Here is a 22420-nt window from a genome sequence, read left to right as displayed (position 1 = left end):
CACACAGACACACACAGACACACACAGACACACAGACACACACACACACATACACACACACACACACACATACACACACACAGACACACACACACACACACAGACACACACACACACACATACACACACACACACACACAGACACACACACACACACAGACACATACACACACACACACACAGACACACATACACACACACAGACACACACACATACACACACACAGACACACACACACACACACACACAGACACACACACACACACACACACACACACACACCAGTTACCCAGCTAAATTTACCAGGTGAGTAGGAAACTTAGCTGCAGAATTATTTCAAACCTATAGTTCTCAAACACAGCGTGAAAAGTCTGAGAAATGAAATTTTCATCATCAGAGGCTGACAGCTTCCAGTCATAATATGCTGACATGTGTAACGGGAATTAAGAGGTTCCACCAGCAGAACCAACCTTTTTTTTTTTTAGGCAAATTATCTATCGTAGGTCCGTGAATCCCACTGAGGCTGCAGTATGCTGGACACTTATCAGTGGCACAGTACAACTTTCAGGGGCTTGGCGTTCTTTCTTAAGTAGATTCCACTTATGGACCCTAATTACTGGCTGAGTGGACGCACTTCTGCGAGGCAAAGCCAAGGAGATCTGTGCAGGATGCAAAGCATTTTCCGGAGGCTGTGCAGAGGGGCAGAGGCCAAGGGGTTAGTGCCATGTGGTGCTTCTCTAAGGTGACCTTGGGTTTGAATTGGTCCATCTCTGCAGGTATAGATCACGGTCTCTCCTACCTGCTCATCACCAACAGATCCTCACTGTGTGTGCTACGGGGCCAGACATTGTGCTGGCTACAGGGACACAGGTAAATACCTGGAATGGACACCATACAGGCCAGGGGTTGTCTCGCACTGGGGAACCAAATCCTCACCTGGGATGCTAAGGTGTCAGGATGTGCAAGGGCCCTGGGGTAAGCATGCCTGGGTTCAAATTCCAGCAACACCTTCACTAAGTCATGGGTCCCTGGACAAGGAACTTGACTTGTTTTAGTCAATTTTTGTATCACTGTGACCAAAGTACCCAACAAGAACAACTGAGAGGAAGAAGAGTTTCTTTGGGGCTCACAGTATCAGAGTTTCCGTCCATGGTGGGCCCAGTCTGTTACTGTAGGTCACAGGTGAGGTGGAACATCATGGCCCAAGTGCCCAGCAGTGGAAAGCAGCTCAGGACACCATGACTGGGAAGCAGAGGGGGAGAGAGAGAGGGGAAGGGGCTTGCCTCCAGTGACCCGCTCCTCCAGCCCCACCCACCTGCCCACAGTCCAAATGAGGGTAGGTGGCCGATTCCAGCTCTCACCATCTGTCGTCTCCCCTCCCAACACCCCTGCACTAATACCAGAGTGCGGGTCTCCAGCCACAGCCACCTCTCTGTGGTCACCTCTGCCCTCCTCACATGGGGACCACCAGGCTCCAGGCTTTGCCCCCAGGGCGCTGGCGGAGGGTGGATAAGCAACTGATAAACAGGAGGGTTTCTGGCACATAGTGAGTTGTCACGCAGTGGCAAAGATTTGCTGGAACGATGACAGAAATGACCAGACACGTCAACGAAGCCCTTCATTGGGCCCAGAGGAAAGACGTGGAGACAAAGATGGCTATTCTGGGCCTTAAAATGCAGTGGGATTTGCCCTGCTGGGTTTTGGGCATGCGAGGCGCCTGCACCCCTTCCTGGGGAGGGATGGCCAGCCCCCGCCTTCCCACCATTGGGTTCTGGGCGCACATCACTGGTCTGGCTTCACAGCATCTGTTATGGTGTGGACATGAGGTGTCCCCAGAAAGTCACGAGTGAGACAGTGCGAGAGGTTCAGGGGAGCAATGAGTGGGTGGTGAGGGTCTTAACCCAATCGGTGAATCAGCCCCTGATAGGGATTAGCTGAGTGGAAGCTGAAGGGTGGGTGTGGCCGGAGGAGCTGGGAATTGGGGTGTGGCTGTGGGTATATATCTGTGTCTGGGGTCTCTCTCTCTGCTTCCTACTGAGGTGAGCCACTTCCCTCTTCTGCCACACTCTTCTGCCTCACCTCAAGCCCCAAGGAATGGAGCCGGCCTCCTATGGACTAAGACCTTGGAAACCATGAGCCCTCGAATTAACTTTTCCTCTCCTAAAATTGTTCTGGTGGGAGCCTTTAGTCACAGGAGCGAAAAAGCTGACTGAACCAGCACCAACACGGAGAGAACTTGCATCTCAGGAAAGTCCTACCTCCAGTCTCACCTTGTCTGGCGTAGGCGACGTTTGATGATTAGGTGAGCAGCTGGACTCGAAGGCTCGGGTTATGGCTTTGGGGCTGTCAGGAGGGTGAGCCACTACATGCAGGCTCATGCAGGAAGGAGATGAGCTGGGGGGAGCTGTGGTGGGGTGCTAGGTGCTGAATCGTAGCCCCCTCCAAATTTGCGTGTTCGCGTCCTGTCTCGCCGTTCGTTCTTCAGAGCATGACTAATGGGCGCTGAAGGCTTGAAAGGGTGATTCTGTTAGATAGAGGTCATCGAGGTGGACTCTAATCCCATGACTGGCGTCCTTATGAGAGAGGATCAGACACAGACACCCACATGGAGGAAGACAGGAGAAGACGCCATCTGCCAGCCAAGGAGAGAAACCAACCCTGCCCACACCTCCATCTTGGACTCCCACACCCCAGCACTGAGGAAATGCAGATGGCGCTTGATTTATAGTTTGACTTGGAGTTTTTCAAGTTTATGATGGTGTTAAAGTGATAGCATTTGGTAGAAATCATACCTTGGAATTTTCAATTTTGGTCTTTATCTGGGCTACAATGGACTGTCCAGTACTCTAGGGATGCTGGACAGCAGTAGTGAGTGCAGCTCCCAGGCAGCCCTGCTATCACATAGGAACACAACAAACACTACAGTGAGCTGTGCAGCTATGCTAGGATTGGCGGACTATTCGACACATGGAATGAATTTTGGATTTATGATATTTTCCGTTTGACCAAAGGCCTAACAGCACACGGTACATGGAGGCACATCAGTATATTTGTGTTGTTTAAGCCACTCTGTGTCCAGGACTTTGTTACAGTGACCCTGGCAAGTAGACTGGATTTTTTAAAACATTCTGCAGATCCATGGGTGGGGCCCTCCAGGTCACAAATCTTGGTTTGACCACTCATAAGGCTACAGTCCTACGGGACGGGACGAGGGAGAGCAGAGGGAAGTGCTTCCACATCTCATGCTAGCCTCTGAGCCCATCACTGGTTCACAGAGTGATTCAGGCTGCCCCCCTGGGCCACCGCTTCCTCCCCGGAGACAGAATGCATGGGACAGTACCAGCCACTGTCACAGGGTTCCCCAGCAGGGGCTTTCTGTGAAATATACCAAGAAACCCCTGTACGGGGCCCTTTTCCCCAGCAGTGCGGTTACCTGGGAAAGAACAACGGAGCCGCAAGAAGATCCTGGTTCTGCAGGACCCGTCCAAGTCTGGGGTCTCAGGGAGGAAGAGAAGGCGAAGATGGAACCAGAAGTCCACCCGGGGCCCTGGGCCCTAGACGGTACTTGACACATCTTAAGTTTTTTTTATAAAACTGCTTCCAGCTTCCTAAACAACAAGAAGAAGAGAGAAAAGTTTGTTCTGTGGTCACTCATGTGGGGCTCCTGCTCTGCCCTGGGCCCTCCCCGTCTGGAGAAAGTAGAGACACACCAGGCACATGCTCTCTGCATGAGGGAGTGGGTTCAGCTTTGGGGGATCCTTGACCTGGCATTGGTGAAGGGTCCCTAAGAGAGTTTGGAAATCCCTGAGGTGCAGGAACAGAGAGCCTGGCTCTGGGAGCCAGCTAGGGGAGACTCCCTGGGGAGGGGGCAGGGGGGAGGAGAGGAGCGTGGTCCTGGACAGAGGCTGGCTTGAGTCGCTTCATTTGCATTCTCCGTTCAGTCTCCACGATGAGGCCCTGCGAGGCGGGTTAAGTCATTTACAGGGTGATTAATTTTCGTGTGAGGGATGTAGACCTATTCCCGAAGGCCTCAAGTAATTCAAAACTAGCACAATTCAAGATTAATTCTCTGGAGGAGGAAATGTAAAGCAGGGTTTGTGCTCGTAGGAAATCTGCGCATAAAGTACAACTACTAATACATTATAGATCACAATTTCAGATTGGCACGATTCAGATTGGCAAAAAAACATGACCACACAGGGTACCTTCTGGGGCCCGGGGAGCAGATTAGCAGGAGCAGAGATGAACTGGAGATCATGGAGGGGGCCAATGTGCTGGAAGCTTCCACGTCCACTGGAGCTTCCCATGCCCCAAGCTTGGCAGGTCAGCCCTAGAATGCCCGCTGCCCACCCCGAGACAGTGAGTGTCCCCTGAAGATGGCTTACCTGCCATGAGACAGGACCGTGTAATGACCCAAAGTTTCTCCTCTGACTTCAGACAGACCTGGGTTCAAGGCTTTCCTCATCTATAGACACTGGGCAAAGAATTCTAACTTTTTAACTCTCAGTCACATTGCTATAAAATATTGATGGTATCGATAATAACGCCTGCTTCAAGGGGTCTCCAGGGTTGAAGAGGCACTTGTAAGTGCTCAATAATTATTAGCTTGTCGCATCACTAGTGTAGATATTCTGTGACCTCTTCTCCTTGCTCCACATAATCTAGAAAAATTGACGTATGGCTATCCCCACTTTACAAGCCAAGAATTGGGGTGTCAGGAGAGTTGACGAGGTTTGCTCAATTTTTATAACTAAGATGGTGACATGAAGACAGGAACCCAAGTCCACCTGCTCACACATTCTTTTTTTATATGTATATATTTTTTTTAATTGTAGATGGACACAACACCTTTATTTTGTTTTTAGGTGATGCTGAGGATGGAACCCAGGGCCTTCCCCATGGAAGACGTGTGTTCTACCACTGAGCCACAACCCCAGCCCCACCTGGTGACACATGCTATGTCCACACTTTCCACTCCGTGGCTCTCCTGTCGGGGAGGAACAGGCATGGACCCTGCCATCCACAGGACCCCAGAGCCCTGGGGCAGGATTGGGCCCCTCCAGCCACCACACTTTCCCACAGAGTCCGTACCTGCGTGGCCGGTGAGCACAGACGTGCTTCTCAGACGCGGCTGGCATTTCAATAAGCACAGGACATTATGTGCTGTAAAAACAGAACATCATTGCTTACCAGGGGCTTATAAAAATAATTGCAATCCAGCCTGGCCTCTGTCACTAGTAATTTATCGCACGGCACCTCTTTTGTTAATGCAGTTTACACGAGTCAAACGAGCTACGAGCTACGTGCAAATGAGGAAGCATGTTAGGCCTCAAGCCGAGAAGTGGCTCCCACAGGTGTGAAAAAGAGTTTCCAAGGTTTCAAATCCCCAGTGGAGGCAGGTCATGGGGCAAGGAGAGGCTGGGCAGGGAAGAGCCCGAAGCCTCCCTGAGTCAGAGAACCCAAGGGTTAAGTCTCGGCCTCTCCCTGTTTCCTACTGCTGTCCTTCTGCAGGACCACACCTCCCAGCACCTTGAATTCCATCTGTCCCTCAGGCTGCAAGACTAAGGCCAGGCCCTCAGCGGGGCAGGCTGCATGCCCCTGGGTGGAGCCCCGCCTTGCTTCCTGACCTGGCCTGCAGTGAGTGCGGTGTGCCCAGGACACCACGGCCTAGGTGCCCTTGTTCAGGCCAGCCCTGGGCCTGGGCCTCCCCTGCCCAGGCACTCGCCCCAATTCTGAAAGTGCTCCCAAGTCCCACCCTCCAGCCAAAGCCACAGTCACCTGTCATAGCTCCGATGGCCTTGCCTCTGCTTCCTGCAGGAGACACTTCCTGCTGTCCACCAGTGGAAAGGCTCCTACTCAGACCGCTGTCTGTTCACTTGTCCATTATTTAAACGTTGACTCTCAGATCTGAAGAGTGATCCCAGAGCTCCCTCCCTGGGCGGGGCCTGGCACCAGCTTCTAAACCCTGGCGCCTCTTACCCCTTGTGCCAAGAAGTAAAGAGCCCACGGTCAAAGAAAGTAGGGACTCTCCGAGAGCCTGGCCTGAGACCACCCTGCAACCATGCCACATTGTCCCCTGATCAGAGTCCCTGTCACGCTTTTGCAACGAATGAATGGGTGAATAGAAGGAGATGCCTATCCATGGAGGCTCTGAGGAGACACCTGGCCACCCACACCAGAGATGGGAGGGTCGGGTGACACGCAGAGGATGTGGCGTGAACAGCAGCCACCCAGCTCAAGCCACGTACTGTACACCAGGCAGGTCTCCTTAGGATGTGTGTATTGAACTCAGGGTCGTGGGCCACCAAGGAAGTCCAAGACCTGACTGAGGATCTAGATTCTGGATCCCAAAGTTTCCATGTGGCTTCAGAACGCATTGGGGATCCCAGTTCAGAAAATATATTGTCGTCACACTGAGTTATACCGAGAGGCATAGCTAGAAAGAAGGAGGCCCCTCCCTAAATTCAAGTGTTTATTCCCTGATAATCAACTCCTTGAGGGAAATATATCTCCTCTGCTACAACTGCCTCTCTCAAAACATCCAGCAGCTGTCGTACACATCAGGCCTGTGCTGCAGTCCTGAAGGGATCCACGACTGCGGTGCCTCGGCAGCTCCCCACCTGGAGAAACTCGAGATATTGCCCAGGAGGTTGAAAGTGCTTCTGCGGTCGGTCGTGAAGGGCATCTGTAACGGCTGCAGTTCTCAACGCCTCCTGGCTGACAGGCCCTGCTCCATGCCCTCAAACCCTTGTGACCTCATGACGCCCCGGTGAGATGGGCACCCTCAGTGTCCCTGATTGACAAGGGAGCCAAGCACGAGCTGTGGGATAATGAACCAGGGCCAGTAGGATTGCTCATGCACTGAAGAGACGTGCAGCAAGCCCTTGCAATTCACCAAGTAGGTCTTGTGCACAGGGGTACAACGGGCCACAGATTCAGAGGATTCACAGGGACACAGAAATGACCAAAATACAGGCTCCCTCCCCAAGGAGGTCCCAATCTCGGGTAGAGAGACCTGGGGCTGTGTTGGGAGACAGGTCCTGATAGAAGCTAGAACAAAGTGGCACAGGAACCCTAACAAGGGAATGATACCCCACCTGCGATGGGACTTGGTACGGAGAAACATTTGAGGCCTGTGTGAAAATACGGCTGCAGAAACCGGAAGGGTGGGCAAGGCAGGCAGGGTGGACACTCGCAGGCAGAGGCTGCAGCTCGTGCAGGAGTGAGGATCTCCAAGGAGAAGGAAACGTCCTTGTCACCCCTGCCAAAACCTTGCCATCCGTTAGGAGCAGGACGGACGCCTCAGTCCCCCAAAGGCCCACATTGCCTATCCCTGCTCCCTGACAGCCGCACCTGTGCCGCTGTCCCCATGGTCCCCTCAGTGCCCATCCCACCCGTCTCACATACACCACAAGTGTGTGCCATCTGCAGGTCCATGACGGGCAGGCCTGAGCCACTCCCAGGTCACCACCAGTCAGGGAGGGCTGACCCAGCTCCACGTGCCTCTCCTGCTTTGGGACCAGTGGCCGACCTAGGACACCCTCTCCCATGGACAGCAGAAGTACAAGAAGGTCAGCTCCCCCGAGCAGGCGCTTCCAAGCCCTTGCTCACGTCACGTCCACTAGCATCTCACCAGGAGAAAGGTCACATGGCCAAGCCCAAAGTTGGAGGTAGAAAGTAAGCTGCCCTGTTTAATGGGAGGGGCTGGCAGGACTATGGACTGACCATGAGCCTAACTGTCGTAGGGTCACCACCACCCCATCTCAGGACCTCCCAGCCCTCCGTCCTTGGTCCCTCCGCCTGGAAGGGTCTTTCTTCCCTCCGCCCCTCCCTGGCTCCCGTACAGTGGGGTCTCCCCTGACACCCGACCCGGGCAGGTCCTTCTATGCCAGTGCTCCCAGAACACCCTGCAGTTTTCCTGCATTCCATTTCCCAGGGTGGGAGCTGAGTGTGGGTGGTGATTCAGTCACAGTCCCCCCACGAGGGCAGGGACCACATCTGTCCCCCTCATCACACCCACTCTATAGCCAGTGCCCCAAAGTGTTCGTGGTACAAATGAGCTCAACCAGTGGACTCGTGGAAGGTGTCCTCAGTCGAACCAGCATTCTGTAAAAACAGCTCTGCAAAGACAGAGCAGGAGCCCAGGGTGGGGCTGCAGGGCCTGGGAAGAGGGAGCTGCAGCGCCCCCCCCCCCAAATGATGGCAGCCCAGTCAGTGAAGACATCCATTCCTTTGCACAGGGATGTATTCTGTGTGCCAGACTGGGAATACCACCTCTTAGCAATCTGCCCCAGGTGGGTGGACACCCAATAGGAGCATCAGTTATCAGATGCTCCGGGTTGTAACTGTCTGGGGAAGAGGTGACAGTATGGGGACAGTGGGCAGCAAGAGAAAAATGCAAAAATCATGACCAGAAATGCACTCATGGCCTCAGTGTGTGATAGATGCCACTGTTTTAAATGATGACATAAATAACCCAAGTGCCACAAATCACTTTCCACAGAACAGAAAAGACACAGAACTCACACTTGACCAGGAAACAATTAAAAACCATGTAAGTTTGAAACTATGGCATGTTCCCAACAGGAAGCATGGGGTTCATGGGGGACTTGGGTCCCTTCAGATGCTGGATTGAGAATCAAACCACCCTAGTATTCACTAAGATTAATTATAGCAAAAAGGTACAAGCTACCTGTTCCCAAGAATATTATACTATTATGGACATGTCACAAAAAATTTATTTCCATCCTATCAACCACCCTCTGAAGTGGACATTTTGATTTATGGGCAATCTGAAGCAAGCCGAAGACACACAGAGGCTGAAGGGAAGAACCAGCACCTGACCCCGTGTGTCATGGTACATGGCTTCTCAGATGCCCGCCCACCCTGTCCCCTAGTGTGCACACCCAGGAAAGCACCCAACTTCAGTGTGAGCTGAACTTAAGGACTCACTTCTCACAAACAGAATCACACAGCAACTGTGGCTTCCGCCTTGATCATCCTTCCCTCTCTCCCTCTCTCTCTCATCCCCACCCCAGGATAATGAAGGAGACCAGCTACTATACGTGAGAGGAATCTGTCTGGCCAACAGCCAGTGAGAACCTGAAGCCTTCGCTCCACCAGTCTCAGCAGAACCGAATGTTCCAAACAGCTGGGTCAGTGAACATGGAAAAGAATTTCCCCCAGTCGAGCCTTCAAGTGGCCACAGCCCCAGTGTCACCTTGATTGTAGCCTGGGAGAGGCTAAGCTAAAGGCATCCAGCTAAGCCACAGGTACATTCCCAACCCATAGGCACTGTCAGGTAATAGGGCTGTGTTTTCTGAAGCTGCAAGTTTGGGGGTAATTTGTTACGCAGCAATAGGTAACTAATACATACATCTAATTTCAGGGTCCATGGTTCCAGCCATTATAACCAGCTGCTTCAGAGATCTTTCCAAGTTATTGCAGCCCCCAAACCACCTACCCCTGGCCTAAAAGGCAGAGACACTGATCTGTCGTGCACCTGAGCTCTGAGGGAGGGAAAGGATATTAGAATGCACGTCTCAAGCCAGCTTCTCTGAATGCAATAATTAGTACAGTTTACTACCTGCCAGGGTTATACGTTCAATGGTCTAATGATATTATTGTCATTTAAAATGATTGTTATAGTAAATTGAACGCTGCCTCAGTCTGTCTCAGCCTGGAAGCTCCCTGAGGTGCCAGTTCATTATGAAAACCACCGTGAAGAATGTCTTCCAGGGAACTTCCCTCACTCTTCTCTCTGGAATGCCATTCTGCGCCAGGCCTTGGGAGGGGCTACCCAAAAACGTGCTTGCCATTTTTTCAATCATATTTTAAGATAGACACCAACACAGATAAAGGCAGAGCAGAATCGACTAACTTGGGGAATTATGGAGGGGTCTTGTAGAAAAAGACCTCGAAGCGGGCCCTTGGGGAGGAGAAGTCTTGGGACTGACCCAAGGGCATTGGGAGGGGGATTATTTTCTCTCCAACTAATTCACTTGCTCATTATTTCAATAAATAGTCCTTGAGCATGTGCCATCCCTATGGTGATCACTGAGGAACAGAGAACAAAAGACACTATAAGTCTAAAGAAATTCCAGAACAAAATTTAGAGAATATGTAATTGACCCATTGAAAGGATTGATCATAAAAGGAATGAGAGATTAGAAAAATCTTCCTAAGATTAATGGGATGGATTTTCAGAAAAAGCCTTGCAGAGTAGATGAGCCAAGATTTGGCTCCATCGATAGTTGGGTAATCACATATATTATCATTTAAACAAGGACATTGTTACAGGGTGGATATGAGGTGTCCCCCAAAAGTTCATGTGTGAGACAATGCAAGAATGCTCAGAGGTGAAATGGTCAGGTCTTGAGAACATTGGCCTGAGCAATAGATTAAGTCATATCACTGATAATTATTTCAGCCACCAAACCTCCTGCCCCTGGCCTAGAAGATAGAGACACTGATCAGTGGCATGGATTGATCCCCAACCAGGATTGACTGGATGGTCACTGCAGGCAGGAAGGGTGTAACTGGAGTAAGGAAGTCTCTGGGGGTGTGCCTTAGAGTCACACTTTGTCCCTGGTGAGTAGGGACCTCCCTTGGCCCCCTTCTGGCTGACCTGAGTTGAGCAGCGTTTCTCCACCACAACCTTCCACCATGATGTTCTGCCTCGTCTTGGACCAAGAGGTGTGCAGGTCAGCTGAGCGTGGACTGCACCTCTGAAACCATGAGCCCAAAATAAGGTTTTCTTCCTCTAACTGTTCTTGTCAGGTCTTTTGGTCACAGTGTCGCCAAGCTGACTAAAACAGGGATCGTGAGCATTGATGAGTGAGCTGGGGAGTAGTACTTCCCCAGCAGAACCAGAACACTCGGCTGTGGAGCACTAACAAGAGTCAGATGACCTCAGGTGCAGCCACATGATGGCTATGGAACAGGATTAGTGACTGCAAGACACCAGGACTTGCAGGCATCAATGCGGTAATTCTAGTGTGATGGCTGTAGAACTTACTAGAACACAAGCTCAGAGATATTTGTTGAAAGAAGAAAAGAGGAAGGAAAGGAGACAGGTTTGCTAACAATAGGTCCAAAATGGGGGGGCGGGGATATTTAGTTTCATCAAAACCCTAGAGTTAGTGAAGTGTCTTAAAATTTCTAACCTTGTTTTTTTTTGTCTTGGTTGACCTTCAACCATGAGCACGAGTATCCCAAAGATTTTTGAGGAGAGGGCATGGCAGAGAGCGAAGGTCTTGGGCTTGAAGCTTGATCTTGACCCCCAGTTCTACCATTTATTACTGAGTTTCAGAATCTCATTTACTCGATTTTTCAAGGGGGGATGAGCGTCCCCCACTCGGGAGGCTTCTCTGCAGCTCAGAGGTGATAACATTCAAATCCACCAGGTTCCCAGCATATCATGCCCCTGAGCACACCTCTCTCTTTTTCTCTTTTTTACAAAAAGCTAAAAACATGGAGGATGATGAAAATACCCTGATGTACCCTTAATCCCCACCTCAAATGATAGCAGCCTCCTTATAAACATGTGGGGCTTCTGAACTTTGTCACTCCTGCCGTTTCAGAAACCCCTGCAAGGCTTCAGAATCCAGGACCCCGGAGCAATACCTATATTCTCACCAATGACTAGGAAACCAATTAGATTTCTAAAATAAATTTGGATAATTTGGCCATTCGAACCACCAGATCGAATAGATTTTAATGGCATTTTAAGCCTCAGAAAATCAGGCTCCTTGATGTAAATACTGACAGACCCTCCCGGCAGCCAGACAGCCACAGTGATGGCTTTAACAGGGAGAAGTGAAACACCTATTTACATTTTGAGTGCAAGTCAATTCCCTAAGCACAGGCACATTTGAATCAGATAAAAGACCCAGCAGTAACCTCAGACTGACAAAGGTCCCCAGGGCAGGAGAATGGGCTGGAATCAGTGCTTAACACCCCTCTTAGAGAAGACTCCCCATTAGAACGTCTTACATTGTCATGACAAATGACACTTGCTGACCGGTGAGACCATCGTGGACTTCCTGCTCAGGCTGGAGTGGGTGTGCTCAAGTTGATGCCACCCATGTCCCCCACCAGCCACGGAGCACCAAGGTAGTGGAACATCCACCTGTTGGTTCGGCTCAGAGTCCTCCGCCTACCCCTAGGGAGACGTGTGTTCAGTCATTCAAAGTTGAAAGACCAAGGACAAGAAGACGAGCAGGCAACACGGACAAGCGGGAGAAGGGAAAAGAGATACCATTCAGACCATGTTCAGGGTCTCCAAGGAGAACCCAGAGGCTGGTCTGGCTCACAACCTACAAGAGCCCTGGGCTACTCACCAGCTAGAGAAGGGCACTTCCCGGGAGCCTGGGTTATCACACACCAAACTCATCAGCAATCTAGGTTCAAACCGCCCTTGACTGCTTCTTTAAACTTGGCTTCTTCTTCTAGTCCACGTGTGATGGTGGATACCACCAATGGGGAAGGGCTCCTAGTCTTTTTGGTGAAGGTGACACCCATCTCCCTCCCCTGCTCTGTCCCCAGTGACTGTCCTAGCTCACTCCTCTCACCTTTCCCCAATCCATTCTTCACACCCATCTCCAGAGTCATCTCTCTAAAGCAGAAATTGGATGCCGACACCTGCCACTAGAGTTCTTCTTCCTGACTCTTCTGCATCAGAGCCGTGCCCCCCAGGATATCAGCCCCCAGGACTCAGGCTCCTGAGCCTAATCTGCCTTGCTGAGCAGATTCTTTCAGCTACAGCTTGGGAAACTGAGAGCCGGAGAAGTGGGATGACACGCTCCAAGTCACCAGACAGATAAGAATTAGCTGGGAGGCTACAGCAGGCCCCGTCCCCGCGGGGGCTTTCCACCCAGACCGCGCTGTCTTGGGCACCCAGCCCTCCCCAGATCCCGAGCCACATCCTGGCATTGCCGAGCCAGCCCAAGTTCTGCCACTGTCGTGAGAAGTGTCAATCTGAATCCCAAATGTGCCAGCCTTATTACCGTCGTCAACAGACGTCTTAATGAAGCTGCCAATACTGTCAATGGCATCTTTTAATGACACTTCATAAAGAAGGAGGATTCTGCAGCTTCCTCTTACATTGCCATTTGGTACTTTTGCTGTATGGCAGGCGCAAAATGTTCTCTGAATCAGGACACTAAACAGCACCGATAATGGCAATAACAATAGAACGGATATTTATGGAACGCAACCCTGTAACAGGTACTGCTTTAAGCCCTTTACACACATGGCAAAATGATTTGCCCAAATAAACACGGGCTCAAGGGACAGACACTTAAGGACAAAGCTTAGTCCTCCTCTCCTCAAAGCTAGATTATGACTTGGTTTCTGTGCTGGGCACTGCCCACGTTTCCTATTTCTCATGCCAGGTACAGATCAGTAAAGACTTGGTCCCTATTATCTCCAGCTCTGGAAGAATATATAGCAAGGCACATATATAGAAATCAAGATCGGCCAGCTAGTGACTGACAGAGTCATACCCAGAACCCATGCCCGCCAATTTTCAAAGCCTTGTTGCTGACCTTGACTACTGCAGGTGCCCATCTGCCATGCTGGCGTTTCTATTACCAGATGGACACAAGCCAAGGGGACCTCAGGGGGTGAGATGGCTGGATAAGCAGAGCAAACACTCAGCTTCTGACTCCAAAGTAAACAACAATGGTCGCATCTGGAATTTGGCGTGAGTTTCTTTGGAGAAACCCTGCTGTAAAGAGCATTTACCATCCCATTTATCTTTTTAGCACCTGAGGATCAAGCAGACCCTGGTGCGCTGACTTGGGACCCTAACTATCATTATTAGACTAGTCTTCTGAGATGAAAAGATATCCCAAAGTATAAATGCCAACACAGTTAATGGACAAGTGGTAGATAGCATTATAGTCATAACATTTTGGAATTAGACAGCTACCAGCTCATTTTCATTAAGGAGATAGATCTTAGCAGATCATTAACCAGGGACTATCCATGAAAGAACTTGGCTTTGAAGATCAGAAGATTTGAGTTGGGAGCCTGGTTCTGGTGCCCACCAATCATGTGACCTTGGAAGGATTACCCAAGTTCTCCAGATAAACTAGTCTCTTGGTATGGGCAGTGAGACCATCACACCTTTTCACAGCCTAATTCTGGCACCTTGTGTAATTCCTGACACCTTGGGGCTGACCTTCCCTGGGGATATGGAGCGGCTGCTCTGGAGAAGACAGCCTGGGCTCCAACCTCAGTTCTACCTCCTGCCAACTGAGGCCCTTAGCAAAGTTCAGATCTCCCAGGACCTCAGCCTCCTTATCTATCTCATAGAGAGCAGTCTGTCTCGGGGTAGCTGCGAGGAGGAAATTAATGAGCACATCAGAGAGCTTCAGACAGAGCGATAAACTGACTGCTTACAGAACCCTCTTGACTTTGCAAGTTCATGGCCTCTGCTTTGGTTCATTTTTTTTCCATCCAGTTCTAATCAACAGAGGTGTGTTTGCAAAATCAGATAAACAGGTAAAAATTTTAGTAATAAAAATACTAAGATTCAGAATTGGCCTGTGCATTTGAAATTCAATTTGGAGAACGTGTTCTCTCATCCCACCACCATTTAACCTGATGGGTTGATTGATTGATGCCTAGACAGAGCTGATCACCCTTTCTGAACAGATCCCATGTAAAAGTGCCTTCAAATTTCCCTTCTCCAGTCTCTCCATATAAGTGCCAATAGCCCTTCCATTACCTAGTGATGGAAACACAATTTTTATTTTTTATCAACATGTATTAATTGCATGTATTAATAGGATTGGGTGTGATATTTCAATATAGACAGCATCTGTATGCAGAAGGTTAGAATTTGACCCTGATTTCTCACACTGTACAAAAGTCAACTCCAAATGGATCAAAGGCTTGAAGGTAAGACCTGAAACTACAAAATAACTCAGGACATTGGTAAAAGCAACAGATCTTTGGTTATGGCTCCAGAAGCACAGGGAAGAGCATCAGAAGTTGACCAGTGGGATGACGTCAAACTAAGATGCTTCTGCTCCACAGAGGAAACTCTTGCAGAGCCAGCCTGCAGAACGGAGAAATATTTACCCCCGTTCATCTGACGGAGGGTTAGTATCCAGGATATACAAGGAATGCAAAAACTCAACAACCAAAATCAAGAAATCCAATTTAAAAATGAGAAAATGACCCAAATAAGACACTTCTCCTAGGAAACAATTTTTAAAGCCTCAGAGCATAACTTTAAAAGTAGAAGTTCCACACTTTTTTTTCTCTTAGCTAAACAGATCACTACTTTACTTCCTCTCAAATTAAGAATTTTGCAAGGTCAGTGCCAGGACTTGAACCAAGAGATGCTTTACCACTGAGCTATATCCTCATCCTTTATTTTTTTATTTTCTTATTTTTTTATTTTTGAGACAAGATCTTGCTAAGTTGCTGAGGCTGGCCTTGAACTTGAGATCCTGCTGCCTCAGCCTCCCAGGTGGCTGGGATCAAAGGTGCACATCACTATGCCTGAATTTCAAATTAGGATTTTAGTAATAAAAATACTAAGATTCAGAATTGGGAAATGTGGGACAGGGGAAATGACAAGGGGGGAAATGATTAACAGAATGTGAAAAAGAAAAGTTTGGAGGCCATTGTTCACCACTGGATTCTGCAGTTGCCTGGATCTTTCTTTTCCTGCTCCCTGACGTTTGTGTCTGGAGTCTTGATTCCCATTCTTTTTTTTTTATTGGTTGTTCACAACATTACAAAGCTCTTGACATATCATATTTCATACATTAGATTGAAGTGGGTTATGAACTCCCAATTTTACCCCAAATGCAGATTGCACAATCATGTCGGTTACACATCCACATTTTTACATAATGCCATATTAGTGACTGTTGTATTCTGCTACCTTTCCTATCCCCTACTATCCCCCCTCCCCTTCCCTCACATCTTCTCTCTCTACCCCATCTACTGTAATTCATTTCTCTCCTTGTTTATTTTCCCATTCCCCTCACAACCTCTTATATGTAATTTTGTATAGTAATGAGGATCTCCCTTCATTTCCATGCAATTTCCCTTTTCTCTCTCTTTCCCTCACATCTCATGTCTTTGTTTAAAGTTAAAAAGCTATCTATGCTAAGCCTCAGGCTAGCATCATTCTGAATGGACAAAAGTTGAAGGCATTCCCTCTAAAATCTGGAACAAGACAGGGATGCCCTCTCTCACCACTTCTATTTAATTTAGTCCTTGAAATACTAGCCAGAGCAATTAGACAGACAAAAGAAATTAAAGGCATAAAAATAGGAAAAGAAGAACTTAAATTATCACTATTTGCGGACAACATGATCCTATACCTAGAAGACCCAAAAGGATCTACAAAGAAACTACTAGAACTAATAAATGAATTCAGCAAAGTGGCAGGATATAAAATCAACACACATAAATCAAAGGCATTTCTGTATATCAGCAACAAAACTTCTGAAACGGAAATGAGGAAAAACACTCCATTCACAATATCCTCAAAAAAAATAAAATACTTGGGAATCAACCTAACAAAAGAGGTGAAAGATTTATACAATGAAAACTACAGAACCCTAAAGAGAGAAGTAGAAGAAGATCTTAGAAGATGGAAAAATATACCCTGTTCATGGATAGGCAGAACTAACATTATCAAAATGGCGATATTACCAAAAGTTCTCTATAGGTTTAATGCAATACCAATCAAAATCCCAACGGCATTTCTTGTAGAAATAGATAAAGCAATCATGAAATTCATATGGAAAAATAAAAGACCCAGAATAGCAAAAGCAAATCTAAGCAGGAAGTGTGAATCAGGCGGTATAGCGATACCAGAGTTCAAACTATATTACAGAGCAATAGTGACAAAAACAACATGGTACTGGTACCAAAACAGGCAGGTGGACCAATGGTATAGAATAGAGGACACAGAGACTAATCCACAAAGTTACAACTATCTTATATTTGATAAAGGGGCTAAAAGCATGCAATGGAGGAAGGATAGCATCTTCAACAAATGGTGTTGGGAAAACTGGAAATCCATATGCAACAAAATGAAACTGAATCCCTTTCTCTCGCCATGCACAAAAGTTAACTCAAAATGGATCAAGGAGCTTGATATCAAATCAGAGAAGAAAAAGTTGGCTCCGATCTACATATTGTGGGGTCGGGCTCCAAATTCCTTAATAGGACACCCATAGCACAAGAGTTGAAAACAAGAATCAACAAATGGGACTTACTTAAACTAAAATGTTTTTTCTCTTGATTCCCATTCTTTTTGGCTTCCCCCTCCCTGAGTTCTTTAAAGGTCTCTTAAGGGATCCCAGTGGCCCTCCTGGAGCCTGCCCAGTCTGGGTGTGTTTCTGGTCTGGGCTGTGACCGTGCAGCATCTCTGGAAAGCACAGTTGGTGCCCCTCCTCTTTTTCAGGTGCCTGAATTGAGGCTCAGAGGGACAGACTCACTGTGAGTTGCCAGGTGCTGTATCAACTGCTGGCCTCAGACTTCTGAAGGGCCTCTGTTAGGCCACAGCCTCTAGGTCAGTGACATCGTTCACAATCTTGAACCACACACCTTCCTGTGGGAGGACAGCGTGCGGCTAACTCACAGGAGGGCAGGTGCATCCCCAGGGGCACAGGTGAGGAAGAGATACCAGGAAGCACACACAGAGGTGACAGCAGCCTTCCCACAGCAGAGACATTTCTTTTCTCTCTTCTGAGCCACAAAACATTTAGTAACGTGGCTGCACTCACAGGGGAAGCAAATTTCTTTTAAAAATTTATTCTCTCTCTTGCTCTGTGGATTTCCCTGGAGTTTCATTTAGAATCAGGCAAGTTGAGAAGTCTCCCAGTTTCCCAGGGCAAGCTTCAGCACTTTTAAAGCCCCTACTATCTTCTGAGACGGAGGCCAGGCACTGAGGGTCAGCACGAGGTCAGATGCCCCTCTTTTTTTTTTTTTTTTTTTTTTTTTAGAGAGAGAGAGAGAGAGAGAGAGAGAATTTTTTTAATATTTATTTTTTAGTTCTCGGCAAACACAACATCTTTGTTGGTATGTGGTGCTGAGGATCAAACCCGGGCCGCACGCACGCCAGGCGAGAGCGCTACCGCTTGAGCCACATCCCCAGCCCCCAGATGCCCCTCTTAAAATAGGGCTAAAGTGACACCAGGTGCACCAATCGATGCATTAGACAAAGGTCCCAAACAACACTCAAGCCCACGTCCCCGTGACCTCAAGAGTGCCCCACTGCCTGGTTCAGGGACCACAGGGCAGCACTGCATCTCTGACCATCAACCTGCAGTTGCTCTGTGAGAGGTTTAAATGGCTTGTGAAGAATGTCCTACTAGCCGGGCACAGTGGCCCACGCCCATGATCCCAATGGCTCAGGAGGCTGAGGCAGGTGGATCCAAGTTCAAAGCTATCCTCAGCTACTTAGTGAGGCCCTAAGCAACTTAGTGAGACCCTGTCTCAAAATAAAAAGGGCTGGAGAGGTGGCTCAGTGGTAGAGCACTTCCGAATTCAATCCCAGTTTCAAAAAAAAAAAAAAAGGCCCTATTAACAGACAGCCTGTCTCTCCCCTCCTCAGACAGCTTCTAAGGTTCTTTTTTCCCAACACCACTTCCAAGTTCCCCGAGTTGCATTGTACTAATAAACACTGATTCTGGAGTCTTTAAATGTTAGACTGTATAATGAAAAAGGGCAGAAAGTGTCTTTAAATACCAATGAATTCCAGCATGTTGGGCTGCCAGAAGCCTGGTCTCTACCTCCGGCTCCCGCCCCAGCACTGGGGTTCGCACCTGTCAGAAGCCCACGTGACAAGGTTGGGCCCGTCTTCCCCCTGGAGTCCTGAGGGGTCCAGGCCAAGGAGGGTGCCCTCTGTGTTGAGGGGCGCCCCCCGTGCACCCCCACACCCCTGCCTCGGTAGGTCCTGCCTGGAGCACGTACCAGCAGCCCTCTGCTTCTCTCTTCTAGCCTTTGTGACTCAGCTCCAGGGGGAGAAGTGGGCCTTGGGGCATTTTAATGTACCGTTCCATCTCAGGACCTTTAGAAAACCTTATAGAAGGAGGGATGGGATGGTACAGAATGTTTAATCTGAGGCCAGGTGTAGAGGTGCACCCTGTGATTACAGCAGCTTGGGAGGCTGAGGCAGGAGGATCTTGAGTTCAGAGCCCACCTCTGCAATGTAGTGAGGCCCTTAGAAACTCAGTGAGACCCTGTCTCTAAATACAATATTAAAAGGGCTGGGGATGTGGCTCAGTGGTTAAGTACCCTGGGTTCACTCCCTGGTACAAAAAAAAAAAAAAAAAAAAAATCAAAGAATGTTTGATCTGGTAACAAGCTGTACATGCAGCCATGCTCTGTACCACCAGCAACCTGGGGAACATGGCTACCATGGGAATCCTGTGGCCTGGCCCAGGCTGCAAATTTTCTGGGTCCTCACAGCATGCAGGTGGACGCTGGGACCCTGAGAATGTAACACCCTGGCCCAAAGTCAGCCCTCTGAAGTGGGCAGCCAGCACTGGACACAGGAGTTTGGCTCGGCAGCCTCTGCCTTGATCACCAAGCTGCCCTTGCAAACCACGCACGCGTCCCTTGTGGGCCCAGCAGGCCAACCAACGCTGGCTCAGAACAACGCAGTCCTGCCACACAGCACCCCCAGCCGAGGGGCCACCAGAGGAAGCAAGGAAGTCTGCACAGTCCTTCTGTCGGGCTCTCAGTACCCATCCATGAGCACCTCTGAGACACGGCCAGTGGTGGGTGCTGCGCTCAAAGGCCTTCTGTTGTGGCCAAGAGGACTTGCCATGCAAACCCACCGTTACAGAGGACGGACGCGTCTAGAAGGCCCACGGAGCTGGGTGGAGGGTGCTAGGAGCCACCTCTGCCAGCCAAGAAGCCCAGGGTGGGTGTGGCTCTTGGGTGGGGAGGCATGACTGCAGAGGGGAAGCCATGTTCCTGCAAAGCCCCATGGAAGGGACCAGAGTCCTCCTGGCAATCCAGCAGAGGCAGCAGGCACGCCAGGACCTGTGGGTGGGAGCAGGACCCCCAGCCGTGTTCCTGTCTTAATCCCCACATCACAGGGCAAGGAGACCCGAGAGATGGGGTCAGGTTCATGGACCTCAAAGGGGAGATTACTCTGGATGAGATGGATGGGCCTAGCATCATCCCTATACATGGCAGAGGAAGGCAGAGACCCTTCAAAGGATGTGGTGCCCAGAGAAGAAGAGGCCGGGGGGGCCGGGAGGGTGGGGGTCGACACTTGAGACGCTTGAGGTGGACCTACCCACCGTTACTGGCCCTGCAGAGGGAGGAAGAGGCCACGGCTAGGGACCACAGGCGACCTTTCAGAGCTGGGAGGTCCCTCAGCAAAGAGTTGACACGGGGACAGGATGGGGACCTCAGTCCCAGAGCCACAAGGAGCTGCGATCCGCCCACAGCGCAGGGGAGCTTGGAGACGACCCTCCCCCCGCAGCCTCCGGAAGAGGCCACAGCACTGTGGGTGACTTGGTTTTAGCCCAGTGACTCCTGGCTAAATGTCACCTTCTGATCTGTGAAACCCGAGATAATAAATTCATACTATTTTAAGTCCCTAGCTCTGTGGTCATCTGTCACTGTGGGTGGGAACAGAGCACTAACACAGGCATCAGGTGGGAAGCCGTGTGGAGGGCTCTGAGAGAGGAGGGTCTGGAGGGAGTTTGGGCGGGGAGAGGAAGGAAGGCTGGGGAGGCCTCAGAGAGGAGGCGAAGGCCAGCTCAGCCTGGACCTGGGGGAGGCTCCAAGGCAGCCCCGGCGCCAGGCTGAGGAAGGCCCCCAGAGCACCCTGCAGGACCTCGCTCGCTGTGCCCTGGCCTCGGCCTCTATCTTGGACTTCTAGCTGCTCCTGGGTCTCTGTCCTGGTAGCTGTGGACTAAAGCACCCCCTCCATTCACATCTACCACGCTCCACGCCATTCAGTGACAGTTTGCTGGGACACCCCCCCCCTGCACCCTGACAATCTGATCAGGACATGAGGCCTGAGCCTTTCAAGGAATTGAGCCCCGGAGTGGGGGGCATCCAAAGTACAGGGAAGCAGGTCTGGGAGGGGTCGGGGCTGAGAGCAGGAAACCAGAGCAGAAGCAGCTCTGGCCAAGAGGGGTCAGGGCAGGGGGTGGGAAGAGGGTGGACTGGAAGCCCATCACAGGGAGAATTCACAGGATGAGATCTGGAGGTAGAGAGAGGCTCGAGGGTGTCCAACTCAGGTGTCAGATGGATAGGGACATTAGTGACTGAGGGAAGAGGAGGAGGAGAAGAGATCCAGTCAGTCCGTGCCTGCCGAGGTCTCAGTTACTTTCCTTCCCATCAGCCTCTGCAGAACGGCCATTCCAACCACACGCATTAGACAGCACAGAGGGATGGAGAGACTCTGCCAAAACCACAACCATCAGACATTTCTGGAACCTCCCTGGGGAGTACAGGAGCTGGGTGTGGTTGGGGCTCATTCTAAACCAACAGGGGCTCAGAGTCAGTCCTCTGGAGGCTGGCCTTCCAATGAGAAAGGCCAAACATGGGCTCTGCAGACCTCCAGAGAACCCTGCAAGGATGCATGATGAACAGGCGTGGCAGGGAGAGAGTGCTCGTACTCAGAACCCAGGGCTCATTGTCCGTGGCCCCTCCTAGGAGCTCATTTTCCAGGCACAAATCTAAAGCTTCAGAAATGCTTGCCCTGCGGCCGGTGGGTGAGGCCCGCACAGTACTGTGGCTTGAATGATGGTGTCTCCCAAATGTATATGCAAACTAATCCCCAGTGTAAGGCAGAGTTTAGGGAGGTGGTGGAGTCCTGAGGCAGACTCTAAGGAACAGGATCAGGTGACCTTGCAAAGGGCCTGATGGAGGCAGGTGGACCCTCTCTGGCTTTCTACCCATGGCCATGTGAGGACAAAGCACCTCTCCATCCTGCCAGGGGATGAAGCTGGGTTCCAACAGCAAGACTTCCCTGGGCAGAAGCAGCAGGACATCACCTATGCGGCACCCCAGCTAGTGGCTAAGGCCAGCCAGATTCGAGGGGAGAGGAATTGGACCGTCTCCTAGATGGGCAGTGTTTGTAACCAGTTCTATTCCATTGCAGTCCCCAGCGTCATCTTGGGTGCAGTGGTGAGAAGAGGGATGGATCCCACACACTCAGAACCTGCTCCACAGAGCCTTCCGCCTGCTGCCCGTCACCCTCTCACTCATCGTGTTTCCAAGCCTTGCTCAGACTCAGTTCCCCATTTGTACGATGAGGACACCAGCCAGCCACTAGCACAGCTCAGGGAGGATTCAGCCCCAACATGTGTCCAGCCCCACCTGACAGCCCATCAGGCCTGGACGCCAAGAATGCCATGGCTTACCCAAAGCCACACTGCGGTCCAAGCAGAGCTGTCACTGGGCTGCAAGATG

Source organism: Spermophilus citellus (assembly GCF_964194105.1).
Source record: "Spermophilus citellus genome assembly, chromosome: 4".
NCBI lineage: Eukaryota > Metazoa > Chordata > Mammalia > Rodentia > Sciuridae > Spermophilus > Spermophilus citellus.
Note: the sequence above shows the minus strand (reverse complement) of the source record.